Here is a 16,167-nt window from a genome sequence, read left to right as displayed (position 1 = left end):
AAAGCTTGTTAATGGGGGAAAAAGTAAATGGTGAAACGTTTAATAGAGAATGGCTCATATATTCCCCAGCATTAGGTTGTGTATTCTGTTTTGTCTGCAAGCTTTTTGAACCCTCAAAATGTGCTTTAGCTTCAACAGGATATAAAGATTGGAAAAATTCAGTGGCATCAATTCAGGGGCATTAACACTCATCAGACCACAGAAAAGCTTCATTCGCATACTTTCACAGAAAAAATAACAAGGTTTTTTTAAATGATCAACTTCTTAACGAAATTTGCAAAGAAAAAAAACTACTGGAAAGAGGTTGTAAGAAGAGTTATAGCTGTAATTTGCACATTGAACGCAAGGAAACTTAGCTTTTAGAGGTTCAAATGAAAAATTTGGCTTGAGCTGATTGCTCAGTTTGATCTTTTATTTGCCAAACACATAAAAAATTATGGTGACAGTGGTTCTGGAAAAATAAACTACCTCTCAAAGAATACATGTAATAAATTAACTGTATTGATGGCAAGAAAAGTTTTGCAATCAATCAGCAACAATGTTTTAAAATCTAAGTATTATGGATTACCAGTAGATTCAACACCTGATGCGAGTCACAAAGATCAACTATATGGGATCTTGAGGTACATCGATCAAATTTCTAATGAGCCTATTAAAAGATTTGTCAACTTCATTCGTTATCATCGTTAATCACACCAGGGAAAATTTAGCAAATGCAACCGTGAACTTTTTAAACGTAAAATTGAACTTGGAAATCAGCAACTGCAGAACCCAGTCTTATGATAACTCAAGCAATATGACTGGAAAATATAAAGGAATGAAAACTAGAATTTTGGAGTTCAATAAGCTGGCAAAATTCTTACCATGTTTAGGTCATTCTTTTAACTTGGTAAGAGAGGCTGCAGTAGATTGCTGCATCGAGGGAATCAATTTTTTTGGTTTTGTTCGAGAACTGTACAATTTTTTGTCTGTTTCTACAAAGTTGTGGCGTGTTTTGGAACAGTTTGCAAGTAGTTCATTGAAATCACTATCGAATACTCGGTGGAGCGTTCATGCTGACTCAGTCAAAACCATTCACCAGAACTTCAATAAATTAATGGAAGGATTGGTCAAAATCAATGAGTGTGAAAGTTTTGAAACATAAAACAAGAGCTGCAGCTGGAAATTTACTATCGAAAATGGAAACTTTTGAATTTGCTTTACAAACAATAATATGGGATCAAATTTTGCAACGAATGAATGCTGTTTCCAAATCATTGCAAAGTGCAACTATTACTCTAGATACATGAGCTGAACTTTATTTATCTCTTGGAGATTATCTTCTTGGATTAACTAACACATTTGATTTAATAGAACAAGATGCAAAATTACTGTTACCAGACATAGATTATTTACAAAAGAGGCACCATAATAAGAAAGCGCTACTAGGTGAAAACTGATCAGAAGAACCTTAATTAAGTCCACGTGAAGAGTTTAAGAAAAACGTATTTTTAAAAACTATCAATAATCTTACTACAAATTTAAAAGAAAGAGCTCAATGCTATCAGGAACTAAATGTAAAATTTATATTTTTAATAGACACAAGATTCAACAAAGATAAGCCGAAGACATGCGCTAATTGTCTGGTGGAAGACTATATGGAAGATATTGATGATAATTTATATGCAGAAATTGAACATCTACATCTGTATTTGAAAAAATATTTTAATACTCAAGTTACTGAACTGTCCCATTTGTTTTTGTACAAACATATAAAGGAAAAACAAATAGAGGCTACATTTCTAAATACTGAAATCATTCTTAGGATTTTCAAATGTATCATAATATCCAACTGCTCTGGAGAAAGGTCATTTTCAAAATTAAAATTAACAAAAAATGATTTGCGATCAACTATGTCACAAAAAATGTTAAACAATTTTGCATTATTATCAAGCAATGCAGAAAAAATGAAGTCAATTATTATAGACTCATTGATTAAAGATTTTGTTAATGAAAAATACAGAAAAAAGATTATGTAGATTTTAAAAAATATATTTAAAAAGTTGAAATAAAACTTTTAATTACGTTAAACTAAGATTATATTTTTTTAAACTAACATATTACTTTTAAATATGGGGCCGCAGGCTTTTTTTTGGCCAAGGGCCCCTAAAACTGTAAATCCGCCTCTGCCAGTAACATTACTATTGTTAAAGCTGAATAATAAAAAAATGTAAAAGAATCTTATAAATTGTGATCTTTTCTAATCTAAGACTACATTTAAACTTAAGATTTATTGAAATCCATATCTTTTTATGTTTATATACATAAGTCGTTTATTAAAAATATTAAACAATATTTACATCAATTATTTTTAATTTAACAAAGAATCTAGACTACAATGCACAAAATTATTTAAGTAAGTGATCAACAAATTACTGACTGTAATTTGTTGATCACTTTAGTGTCAATAAACTACAGTCAATTTTCCATGTTAAATACATAAAATATATATCTAATATAAAATAAATCCAATATAAAATAAACTAAAAAATAGTAAACTTACTCAAATCAGTACCAGTTATACTGTGTGATGTGACTAAAAAACACTTCAGTTCTTTCCAATTGCACTAAAAAATAGCTTTCAGCTCTTTCCAATTGCACTAAAAAATAAAACAAAACTTGCTTAGCTAAGTTGCCTAGTTCCTAAGAATCTGGAAACAAATAAGTAAAAAACCAAGAACAAACAAACATTTATTTATTAAAACTACTATATTTAAACAAATTAAATTAAACAAAGAACAACATCAATTCTCCTTAAAGGCTAAAAAAAATTTTCAGCTCAAATTTGCTTGCAGACCTTGCTTGTAAAACAGTGTGAATAAGAAACACGCTTAGAAAAGCCTAGAAACTACTTAGAAATGACATATGCAACATTGAAGTTTAGACGTCAAATGACAAAATGTAACAAATAAGTAAACACAAAGAAAAAGACATCATATATGAATCGAAAATCAATGCATTGATAGATTATTGTCAATAGCAATAAGGGCATAGAAGAAGTCATTTAGGGAAGTGCTAAAAATAATAGCATATAAGCTATACCTATATTTATAGATTCAGTCATTCTCAAACACAAAATGCATACATATAAATTATTATATTATAACATATATATATTTATATATTAGAATATAATAACCTATATACATACATATATATATACATATATATATATATAATATATATATATATATATATATATATATATATATATATATATATATATATATATATTTATATATAAGCATACTACTTTATATATATATATATATATATATATATATATATATATATATATAATATATATATATATATATATATATATATATATATATATATTTATATATAAGCATACTACTTTATATATATATATATATATATATATATATATATATATATATATATATATATATATATATATATATATATTATATATATATATATATATATATATATATATATAAGTAGTATGCTTATATATAAATATATATATATATATATATATATATATATATATATATATATTATATATATATATATATATATATATATATATATATATATATATATATATATATATATATATATATATATATATATATATATATATATATATATATATATATATATATATATATATATATATATATATATATATATATATATATATATAAGCATACTACTTTATATATATATATATATATATATATATATATATATATATATATATATATATATATATATATATATATATATATATATATACACAGAAATGCACACGTAAACATAATATTTATACGCACATATACATTTTAGCTGTATTTTAACTCTTATTAATAGTTAAAATAGGGCTAAAATGTCTAATAGTATTAATAATAGTATTAGTAATACATAATAAAATCATCATAAAGTTAAATTAAAAACTCTAACAAATGTCAAATTTTATACCTGAATGTGTAACTAATGAATAAAAGTAAAATATTTGTACTTATCAGCAAAACGGTTATATTAAAAGGTGAAGGTAAGTTTTAGTTTAAAAGTTTAATTAAAAGGTAAAAAAGCGTTTGAAAGTAAAAAATTTATAAATTGCTTCCTATTATGCTAACGCGACTAAACATTTACATTAATTATAATTATAAAACTTATAATTATAAATAAAATATAAATATGAACTAAAATATAATTATAAAACTTACGGGAAACTTTTACGATTCAAAAACACGCGGTATTCAGTCGGTTAATGGTTGGCACGGAATGCCAACAGTTAGCCAACTATAGCCAACTGGCCCGTCTGATGGACCAACTAAAGCGTGTTTACTGGGTTTTGACGTAAAAATGAAAAAATGAAAAAATAAACATTTTTTGACAGATTTTACAAAACAAGATTTTCCATATTTTTTGTGAATATCTTTAGACAATTTATTGACATAGTTTTATTGTCTAGGGAGTTCCATAGCGAGGTTGCTCTATATAAGTTGCTTTTCATGAACTTATGTTTAGAGACTATGGGTGGGAGTAATAATTTTTTACTACAGCGAAGACTTAACGGCTGGGATTTTTTAATAAAATGATCTAACATAAATTCTGGATTTAAACCATTTATAGATTTAAAACTTCAGGTAATAAAAATCCTAAATTTCTTAGGTTATTTTGGTTATTTTCTATTTTTTGAATTTCTTCTAATGGGAGATCAAATCTTTTATAGACATTGCGAAGTCCTTTTTGATGAATTTTATTAATTAGGTTATTATTATACTTTGAACAAAACATCCAAATCAAAGGACAATATGAAAAATTTGACAGTATAAAAGCATTGAATGAAACAGTAGCTTGTTTTACTGAAGCTCCTTATTCGTGAGAGAGCAAGGCATTTACTATTCGCTTCTCCACACAGACTTTTAATATGACCATCAAATTTCAAATCCTTATCAATTGTAACCCCGAGAAGTTTAACCTCAGGGAAAACCATGATTTTTACATTTCCGACCATTAAAAATTTATCATAACATTTTTTTAAGCCAGCTAAAATGAATTGAAATTTGTTCGGATTTGCAACCATTGTATTTAAAGTAAACCATGAAATCGCATTTGATGTTTCTATTTGAAGACGAGTAATTACACTTTCTAGGCTGTTGTCACTTACAGTGAGAGTGTTCTCATCAGTATAGTTGCAAATTTAAAAGTCTTTTGTAAATAAGAAAAATCGTTGATAAAAATATTAAAGAAAATTAATTCCAAAATTGAGCCTTGAGGTACATCAGATTCCATATCTAAGTATTCAGAAAATAAAGATCCAAGTCTTACCCTCTGCTTGAGAGCAGAAAGGTAAGATAATAAGAGTTTGAGGCTATCGTAAGAAAACCCATAGCCTTCTAACTTAGATATAAGCAAATCATGTGGAATTAAATCATATGCCTTCGATAAATCCATAAGTATAGCGCCAACTATACCTCCTTTATCTAAGTATTCTTGTCACTTATTAACTAAATTAAAGTGCGTGCTGTGCACTGTACTCTCTCCGAAACCAACTCAGTAATTTTTTAAGGCTTGGCTCTATAAAAACCCGCATTTGCTCGTAAATAACAATTTCAAACACTTTTGAGAGAACTGGCAGAATACTTATCGGCTCCAGCTTAACTAACTTTTGATGAAGTAAAACAACCTTTATTATCGCTTACTTCTATATAATAATCTTTTACAAAATTACATTAACATAAATATATAGTTTTCTTAAGATCTCCATCGCGGAGCACATTCTTACATAATTCTGTTCTCTTATTGAGTCTTTCGAATTCTCTTATTGAGTCATTCACAAAGTATATTCAATCATAATTGAGTATGTTTTGAGCACAAAGTAAATAAAAAGTTAGATAGTAATCATGATCTTGTTGCAGCAAAAAAAAAAAAAATTTTAGACCTTGTATCTAAAAGATCATTTAATCACGTCAAACTCGAATGTCTCAAGAAAAGAATTCAAAAGTCTCAATAAGAGAACAGAGTTTGTTAAGCTGGAGGCAACTAGACTTCCTAGACCAATAACTAAAGCAAAAGTGAAACTGATCTAGCCCAATGCTTCTGCCGTTTAACCTAGCCATCTACTCTACTGGGCAAATAAGCCATGCTCACTCAATAATGACAAACGCCAAGAGCTGTTGGCCAGACTATCTGCTTTGCCTAAATCTAGTTGGCCACACGTAATATTTTTTGCGGAAGCATTGTTCATAGATTTATCAGACGTTGCCATACCCGGCTATCAAACACATCGCTAAGACAGAGAAAATATGGGCGGCGGAATTGCCATTTACACAAAAGACGATACCATAGCCAACGAAGTTAATTCTATTCAACTTAACGCAAATCTGGCAAAAAATTTAAATTGGTGAAGAGTCATTTTTCCTCGGCTACTTATATCGCCTTCACGACCTTAGTAATCAGGTTCTAACTCAGTGTATCACATCGATAACGGCCGCTCAGTAAATACTATCTAATATAAACTGCTTGGCAATGGTACCAACGGGCAACTTCAATTCTGGCCATACATATTATGAGTTTATTGAAGCTAACGGTGGCATTGCAACAGTTGCTCACGTGAGAGATAAGCTTCAGGACGATATCAGGTTCCGAGTTTGCCATGATGATTGTCAGCTAACTTAGCTTATTGCATAACAACGTACCGTAGTAGTCGAGACGTCGAGCCCACTAGCATATGATCATTAAAATTGAGTCAGACTGGGCATTTTCATCAAAAACTTTCGGCAACACTTTAATGAGCTGGGCACACTGATTCATTGATCAACTCACTGATGTGGGCCTTGACAACTCTCCTACTTTGCCGCAACGACCTCAACTTATTTATAGCCGAGCAAACTACGCAGCAATGTCCGCGCACATTGCAGCTGTTAATTGGGAAACAGAATTCACTGGTCTAAATACAAGCAAAATCTACCAGTTCCTAGTAAACGTGTGTAATGAAGCCATAAAACTACACATCCCATCAACAATTACTCCCTTCACTGAGAAATAGAAGCAATGGGTAACACCAGATCTTTTTAAGGGGGTCAAGACTAAACTCACCTTTTAGGCCGAGTACATTAATGCAGGTTGCGATACGTACAAATTTTTTTTTTTAATTACATTGCTAAAGGAACAACTACGAGGAGAAACTCACCAGAGAGCCCGAAAGCAACCCCAAATTCTAACATGCACATGTGCAAAGCAAACAGAGCGTCAAGAACACATTTACACTGCTAGAAATAGCTAACAGCTACAAAACTATTGAATCTGGCAATATATGCTTATTGTTTAAATACAATTTTCAATCGGTTTTTGTTTTGGAGCCCAAAGGTTCAGTGACAGCTTTTGAAAGTCATACTGAAGAAATTTGTGTCGACGACTTAGCAAGTTTTTTTATCAATATAGTACAAAAGTGCCTTAACCACCTTGATAAAAAGCCAACCGGCTACGACGGCTTACATTAACGGGTCCTTGGTAAATATGCAGCTACTTTTGCCAAACCACTTTCGCTAATCTATAAGTGCTTGTTTGCGACTGGTGTAGTTACCGACTTGTGGAGAAAATCAAGTGTACCGTTTATTTTTAAGAAGGGAAGTAAACTAAATGCATCAAACTACCAGCCTATCTTGCTCACATCTACTCCATGCAAAATGATGTAAAGTAATTTTCAAACAAACATAATGAAAAACTGTGCTGCTAATGACTTTATTACTTTAAAACAACATGGCTTTGTTCATCGCAAGGGTTGCGTCTCAAACCAGTTAGAAACTTGGGACATCATGATGGAAGCGATTCATCGCAACCACGCAGTCAGGGTTATGTACAAACTTTGCAAAGGCGTTTAACAAAGTGCCTCATAAACGCCTTTTTCATAAGTTAAGAGCTTACGGTATTGAATGCACGCTTGTAGACTGGATCTCAGCTTGATTAAGCAACCGAAGTCAACAAGTGGTCATCAACGGCATTACATTTGAATGACAAGTGGTTACAAGTGTTGTGTTGCAAGGCTCGGTCTTGGGCCCTTTGCTCTTCGTAATCTTCATTAATAATGACGTACCGGCCAGCATTGTTTATCGTTTATAAAAATATATCCTGACAACAGTAAAACTATTGGCTTAATTAAAAATGAGTCGGACAGCATCACTCTCCGAGCTGACATTGACAGAGCAGTGGAATTGTAACACATTTGTTCATGCATTTCAAAATTGAGAAATGCAAAGTAATGCATGTTTGCCGCGCATATAACAAGTCGACGTACGAATATACTATGGCTAACCTTGACGGCACGTATTGTCCACTCAAAAAGATTGTAGTCAAACGAGACCTTGGTGTGATAGTCTCCAATGATCTTAACATCAGAACACAAGCAGAGTCAGCTGCATCAATAGCGAATAAAATGCTAGGGTGACTCAAAAAAACATTTTGCAGTTGCAGTTTTTATTTATGGCGTACACTGTGTCTCACTTACATTTGCCCAACCTTGAGTTTTCTGTGCAAACCTCAGTCAAGACCAAAAATGGTCGCCGCATTTAAAGTATAACATTACTATCCTCGAAAAAGTCCAACGTCGAGCAACAAAAGCAAAATCCTCTATTAAACACCTGACCTATGAAAATTGACTCCAACAGCTCGGTGTAATAACACTTGAAGAACGCTTTAAAAGAGCAGATCTTTTCGAGCAATTTAAAATCGCGCGTCGACTAGAACTTGTCACTTTTTTTTTCCCGCAAAAGCTGTCAAACAGTAAGATCAAGTATATTTTGAGAGGGCATAAGCAAAAAACTAGAGCGCCAGCTAGTGCGAAATTGTGAAGAACAACATACCTTTTTTTTAAATAGAGTTGTTGTCCTATGGAATGCACTTCTTATTTTGTTCCCGAGCAGCAATGAACGCCCCACTAATCAATGCTTTCAAAGACAGCATAACAAAACAACTTTTAGAGATACAATTGCTGCTTTGTTTTTATTGCCTGTATTTTTATTTTTGTCAGTACAGAAGGGCCTGGTGTAGCACCTCTTCCTCAAACTATAAACAGATTTATTGTATATGTTTTTTTGTTTTTTAATCAATGAATAAAAAAATAAAAATAATATAATACAAATCTTAACTATCTCGCAATGCTGAAAATAAAATGAAAAAAAAAAGTTGCAACTTGCCCAAAAGTGGAGTAAGTTGCAACATAAAAAAAAAATCTTTCGGAGAATTCAAAAAAATTGTTAGTTACTTTGTAATTTATTTCTATATATAAGTTTTATAATTATAATAAAGAAAAGGTAAGACAATATCTGTAGACTCAAAAGTATTTTCTTTGAGCCACTATTTTTATTATGTGAAACTTCATAGGGCACGGTTAGCCTTAACTAAATTTAGGTTTTCTGAATTATGTCCAAATTAATTTCAACGTTTTCTGAAAGAGTATATTTTACTGATATATACACTATATACACTATGTATATAGTCCACCAAATCAGAATTAATTAAGTAATTAATAATATAATTACTTAATTAATTCTGATTTGGTGGTGATAATTAATCGGTAAAATGTTATTTTATTTGTATATCTGTTGTAAAGAAATATAAAATTATAATTTTTTATATAATTTCAGGAAACTAAAAACTTTCAGCAGTGAAATGTGCAAAATCGCAAGAACGCAGGAAAAGATACCTAAGAAAAAATCTGGTATAAAGAGTTTTAAAACGGCAGCTATTAGTCCGCGGTATAGTTCTTGCCTGACTAAAGTTAAAAGAGCATTGCATCTTAAATGCAATGCAACAACGCTCAGGTAGAAAACGTTTTTATAGCTTTGATTATTTGACTGTGAAAGGTTATATACCATGTTCTATAGAAATCAAGTTCGTAAATGTATTTTTTTTTTCAAAAATAACATATCAGCTGCATCAAGGTATTTAAAAAACCTTATTAATTTCCGTTACTAATAGAAAGATAAGTGAAAGAAATGTTAAGAATAATAAATCAAAAATAATAACTTTAATTTAAAAAAACCTTTGTAAGCTTTTAAACCTATAACCTTTTTAACAATGTAAAGTTGTCAAAACCTTTTTAATTCTATCTCCATAGGTTTGTAATTTATTTAGATGTCAAGGAACAAATGGCTTCTCCCCAGTAGGCACAGCGACGTGACAAAAACGTGAATTTCACGTTATTTTGGCACGTGACATTTAGGTGTCTTTTTGGTCCCCATGAAATGACCAATTCACGTGATTTATGGACGTGTTTTTCACGTTACTTTTGGCACGTGATATTTAGGTGACCTTTTGGTCCCCATGAACTGTCTAAAAGACGTGCTTTTTACGTTAATTTTGGCACGTAATATTTAAGCAATAACTATGCTTTATAAAAACGAAGTGTTTGGATTCGTGTAAAGAAAAAAAACTCATCGTCGAGGAAATATTTAATACGTATTAAATTACATGGTTTTATTAGTTAGTATATTAGTTCTTGACATAAACATTTTGAATTTGTAATAAAAGCTGCACTTTTGTTAAATATCCTCCTTATATCCAATAAGTACAAAGTCAAAGATCTGCAACTTACGAAGAGCACGCTTCGATCCACAAAGAGCGCACTTCAAACTTAATCTAACGAACCAGTCGATATATTCTCCCATAAAAGCACGCTTCAAACATAATCTAACGAATCAGTCGATATTTTCTCCTATAAGAGTACGCATCAAACTTTATCTAATGAATCAGATTTAGCTGAAAAGAAACGAATAAAATCTTAAATAATAATATGATTATTTAATAATTATCTTAAATCACAAACTTTTATCTTACTTGGTAAGTTGCCAACCATTTTGGCAACAAGATTTTCTAGTTGTTTTCTTTTATCTAAATCATTAAATAATTTTAAGAAAACAATACTACATACAATGTAGAAAAATAAAAAAAAGTCATTTGCCTTCTAATTTTATACTCTTATTGCTAAAAAATAAACAAGGATTTAATAAAAAAAGACATAACAAAAAAGTCGACAGATAAATAAAAAAAAGTACAAAATAATAAATACAAGTCTGAAAATATATTGTTTATCTATATATATCTATACCTAATATCTGTCTATAGATAAATATCTATCTATATATAAAGTTAATAATTGATGCGCGGGATTAGAAAAAGACCTGTACTCACCTTATGTGATAACGTCTGATTAAATAATTTGTTTTCTTTGTTTTCTATCTTCTTATATTTGCACTTGTTTCTGCATTAACTTATTCATACATTAACTCACTAGATGCAAAGGTGACAGCCCACAAAGTTACTTTAAATGAGTAATCTACAAAGTTTTGAACATTAAATGTAATTTTAGAATGCACAAAGAAAAATTATAACAATTTTTAAAAATGTAATAGTTACCACATAACCACACAACATTATAGTGGGGATTTTATATCATGATTTTCCGACCCATGGTGAGATTTTCATCTTGAGGCTCCTTTTGCTGCGGAAACATTCACCACGGCTAAGGAGCTACCTACCCCTAATTATATATAATACATTAAGTATAAAACTAAAAGTATGTATAATAAAGTATTGTCAAATTAGGTCACCAATAAATACCGAGTGCTGAAAATTCAACTCAGAATCAAATTGCATTCTCCAACAAGATATGAACTAATTTAAATTCCTGCTACAGGGTGCGATCACAAAAAAAGACGAAGAGAGGGAAAAGTGAATTTTCTCAAACTTTAAAAGTTAAAAGGTTATTATGTCTTACTACAGAATGATATTCCTAGGCAATAATATAACAATACCATTGGATCTTCCAAGTCAATAATATTTTATACAGAACTTATCATTTGTTATGTAGTTTAATAAATTTAATATTAAATAAGTTGCATGTTGCAATATGAGAATTATCTGCCATAACGTTACACGATTTTGAACTAAGCTTTGTAATATATTTATTAAACCTAAATTGATAAAACTTAGATACAAAATAATATAATATGTTTAGATAAAATATTATATATGTGACATTTTATTTTTGTCAAAAATGCATTGCGATGTTATAAGATATCTTATACCCTGATCTTATATCTGATGTTATAAGATATCTTATACCTTTTTTATTATTATAAAACTACAATGCAAAATAATTGTATTATTATAAAAGTATAATAAAAAGTAATTAAAATAATGAATATTTAAACTACATATTTCATATAATCGTTATATTTAAAAAATTTTGAAAATTGTTTGCGGAAAATATCCTGAAAAAATTCAGAATATTTTCCCCCTAATTTTTCCCTTAATTTTGCATTCAGCCAAGTTGATGACAATAATATATACTTTAACTTGCATGTATGGAAAACTTTTCAGATATTTGAAAAAAGAGAAATTTCAGAAAAATATCCGGTATTCCGGGAATATCCCAAAAAAAATAATCCCTGAAACTCAATTATAAAAAAATAGTAAATAAAATAAAGAATATCTTTTCAAGTTTCTAATCGTAGGTTTTTATTGAGAATAAAAAAAGATCCAAAATACACAATATTTTGGCAACGTAACTTTCATGCTTCAATCAAGTAAAATTGTAACCTGGACGAGGTCACCTAAAATATACATGATTGAAACGTGAAGAAGGAAACCGCGTAAGAGCATGCATCAAACTTTATCTAATGAATAAGTCAATATTTTCTCTAATAATAGCTAGCGACACCAAATTTAGCTAAAAAGAAACAAATAAAAACTTAAATAATAATATGATTATTAAATAATTATCTTAAATCACATACTTTTAACACAAGTCTTACATGGTGAGTCGCCAACTGTTTTGGCAACAAGATTTTCTGGTGTTGCTATTTCTTTGATCTAAATCATGAAACAATTTTTAAAAAAAGCAATGCTTTATTTGAGAGAAATTTGCTTTACATATTGGTAGGTTGTCAACATTGAAAGATAAGTATAATGCAGTTTCAAATACAATAGTATCATAATCATCTTTTTGTGGGGAAAACATTGAACAAATCCGCGTTAATAACCTGTTTTATATTGTACATAATAACAATAGCAATAAAAGTCATATAATATATACAATAATAATTTCATAAATACAATTCAAATATATATATTAATCATACAATATTTAAATAATATAAAAAAATGAAATAAATAAGTATTAACCTTTTTTAACAAGTAAAGCACAAGATCAAGATGTCATATATTACAAAAAGATAAAGTATATAATAATAACATATACATATATCAATAATAAATAACATAACACATTTTTTTATTGATATTATCTTGGATAAATTCTTTAACCTTGTTGATAAAAACCAAATAATAGAAGAAAATCTATTTTTGATTTTTATCTAATCGACTCTTGACCAATAATGTATGCAGAAAAAAAGCATACCTTGTATTTGAGTTTAATCTTATTTGTGTGGCAAATAGGGACGCTTGGTACTAATTTATTTAACTTAATTTGATGTATACATTATTTCTGTTTGAATATATAAGTTTCAAAAGGATTACATTCTTTACTTTTAAAATATTGTCACGTTCTCACTTTTTATCAAAATCTCACACACAGTATTGCATAGGGTTCACTAGTATCTGTAATTAAAATATAGACTAAAATTTGATACCAATAATACAATAAAACTTGTATAAAATAAAAGTATAAAAGTCATAAATAAAAATATAAAATTCTGTAAATAAAATATATAACTCTTAAATTAAAAATAAAAATATAAAACTCAAAATTAAAAATAGAAATAAAAACCTAATAAAAATACAAATATAAATTTAGTTCAACCAAGTACCCTTTTCTCATCTTCATTATCTTAAATGCTGAAGTGAATAATATAGTTGTTAAATCTCCTTGTGGTGTTTGTTATAAAACCGTAACATGCAATCAATAAGCTATACAGTGCGACTCTTGCAATAAGTGGATCCACATTAGGTGTAATAATGTTGATAAAAAATTCTACAACTCTTTGATGACTGAAACTGGCTATTGGTACTGTTTTAATTGCTTAAATAACATTCTACCATACTCTTCCCTTACAGATAAGGATTTTAAGGTCACTATAAATGGTGCAAACACTTCTACTCATAATTTATTTTATGACACTTCATCTAACCTAAATAATCTTTTTCAAAATAAACTTGACAATGATAATATTAATTGTAAATACTATGATACAACAGAGTATAACAAAGCTATTAGTATTGATTCAAAAACCTATTTACATGTAAATATATCATCCCTGACATATTACCTTGATGATCTAAAACTTCTGCTTTCCCTTATGAATAATAAACCTAATATCATTGCTATATCTGAAACTCGCTTAAATCGTAACATAACACTTAGAACTGATATTGCTTTAAATGGCTATGTCTTTGAACATACTGATTCACATTCTAATAAAGGAGGAACTATTATATATATAAAATCTGAATTAAATTATAACTTAAGATCTGACCTCATAATCCAGAACAACAAAGAACTAGAATCAACCTTTATTGAAATTTTACTGCCATCAGAAAAAAATATTATTGTAGGTTGCATTTATCGCCACCCATGTATGAGCACTAGTGAGTTTAATATCACTTATATACAAACCTTACTTGACAAGTTATCACTAGAGAATAAAAATATAGCTCTTTTAGGAGACTTCAACATTAATCTTTTAAAATATGACTCCTGCAATGATGTTTCTAACTTTCTAGATCTTATCTGCTCTTTCTCCCTCTTCCCATTAATTACTCGACCAACCAGAACTACCCCAAAATCAAAAACTCTCATAGATAATATATTTGTAAACTTTCACACTCCAAATACTAAATCAGGCAACCTAACAGTATGTCTTGCTGACCATCTTTTTCAGTTCATATCCTTTCCATCCAAGAACTTAAAACAGTCTCATTCCAAATTATATCGTAAATGTTTTAAAAATTTTGATGAAAAAAGTTTTTTAAAAGACCTTAAAGAAACTGATTGGCTTTCAATAAACCATCTAAACTACTGTGTTAATAACTCTACTTCAAAGTTTTTGGATGCACTTAAAAGATTACTTGATAGTCACGCCCCTTTTAAAATGTCAACCAAAAAAGCTAATAAATCTTTATCAAAGCCATGGATTACTAATGGAATCATTATGTCAATACAAATTAAAAATAAGTTGCACAAGAAGTTTATAAAATGTAAAAATGAGAATTTAAAGCTACAATACTTTCAAAAATTCAAATATTACAGAAATCAAATTAGTAACCTACTGCGATACTCAAAAAAATCATATTATTCAACCTACTTTAATGAAAACTTAAATAACCTTAAAATACCTGGAAAGGAATAAGGAGTATTATTTATATTAAATCAAAGATCAACAATAATATAGATAGTTTAAATATCAATAATAAAACTATAACTAACAAGAAAATAATTGCAAACACTTTTAATTGCAGATAAACTTTCTAAAGAAATTATACCTCCTAGATTTCACTTCAGCCACTATTTGAAAAATCAAAATCCTGATACTTTTTTTATATCTCCAGTTACTCCTCAAGAAGTAAATGACTATATTTACCTCTTGAATCCAAAAAAAAGCACCGGCCCCAATAGCATTCCTTCAAAAATAATGACCTTAGCATCTCAAGAATTGAGCTTCCCCTTGAGTATTATAATAAATCAATCTTTTCAATCAGGAATATTCCCTGACTTATTTAAAGTTGAAGAAGTTGTTCCAATTTTTAAAAGCGGCTGTAAACAAGATCCATGTAACTATCGGCCTATATCCTTACTCTCAAATATAGGTAAACTAATTGAAAAATTTATGTATAACAGGCTGCTCAGTTTTTTAAATCTATCAGATAGCTTATATAGTCTGCAATTTGGATTCCGAAAGAAACACTCTACTAACCAAGCACTCATAGATATAAATGAAACCATACGTGAGGCTTTGGATCAAAAGCAATTTGCTGGTGGAGTATTTGTTGACCTGCAAAAAGCTTTTGATACTGTCAACCATGAAATTTTATTATCAAAACTGTATCATTATGGTGTAAGGGGAATTGCACTGAACTGGTTTAAGTCATATCTAAACCATCGTCCACAAAGTGTTACTATTGGTAATATCTCAT

At 29.1% G+C, this 16,167-nt stretch overlaps 1 long non-coding RNA gene across 2 annotated transcripts; it reads right to left on the bottom strand.

Annotated features, from left to right (window-relative positions):
• Positions 1 to 10,479: 10,479 nt before the first annotated feature.
• On the bottom strand, positions 10,480 to 15,376 carry LOC136090276 (uncharacterized). 2 transcript variants are annotated; one of them, XR_010643307.1, is made up of 6 exons: positions 13,436 to 15,376; positions 12,616 to 12,888; positions 11,431 to 11,987; positions 11,206 to 11,350; positions 10,852 to 10,905; positions 10,480 to 10,773 (listed from the first exon to the last, which is right to left on the bottom strand). It is a non-coding gene; the product is annotated as an uncharacterized LOC136090276 (long non-coding RNA). The 2 variants fall into 2 exon arrangements; XR_010643306.1 differs by having other exon boundaries at positions 11,206 to 11,987; positions 12,616 to 12,745; positions 12,831 to 12,888.
• Positions 15,377 to 16,167: the final 791 nt, after the last annotated feature.

Source organism: Hydra vulgaris, chromosome 13 (assembly GCF_038396675.1).
Source record: "Hydra vulgaris chromosome 13, alternate assembly HydraT2T_AEP".
Lineage (NCBI taxonomy): Eukaryota > Metazoa > Cnidaria > Hydrozoa > Anthoathecata > Hydridae > Hydra > Hydra vulgaris.
Note: the sequence above shows the minus strand (reverse complement) of the source record. Positions and strands in the feature narration are given on the sequence as shown.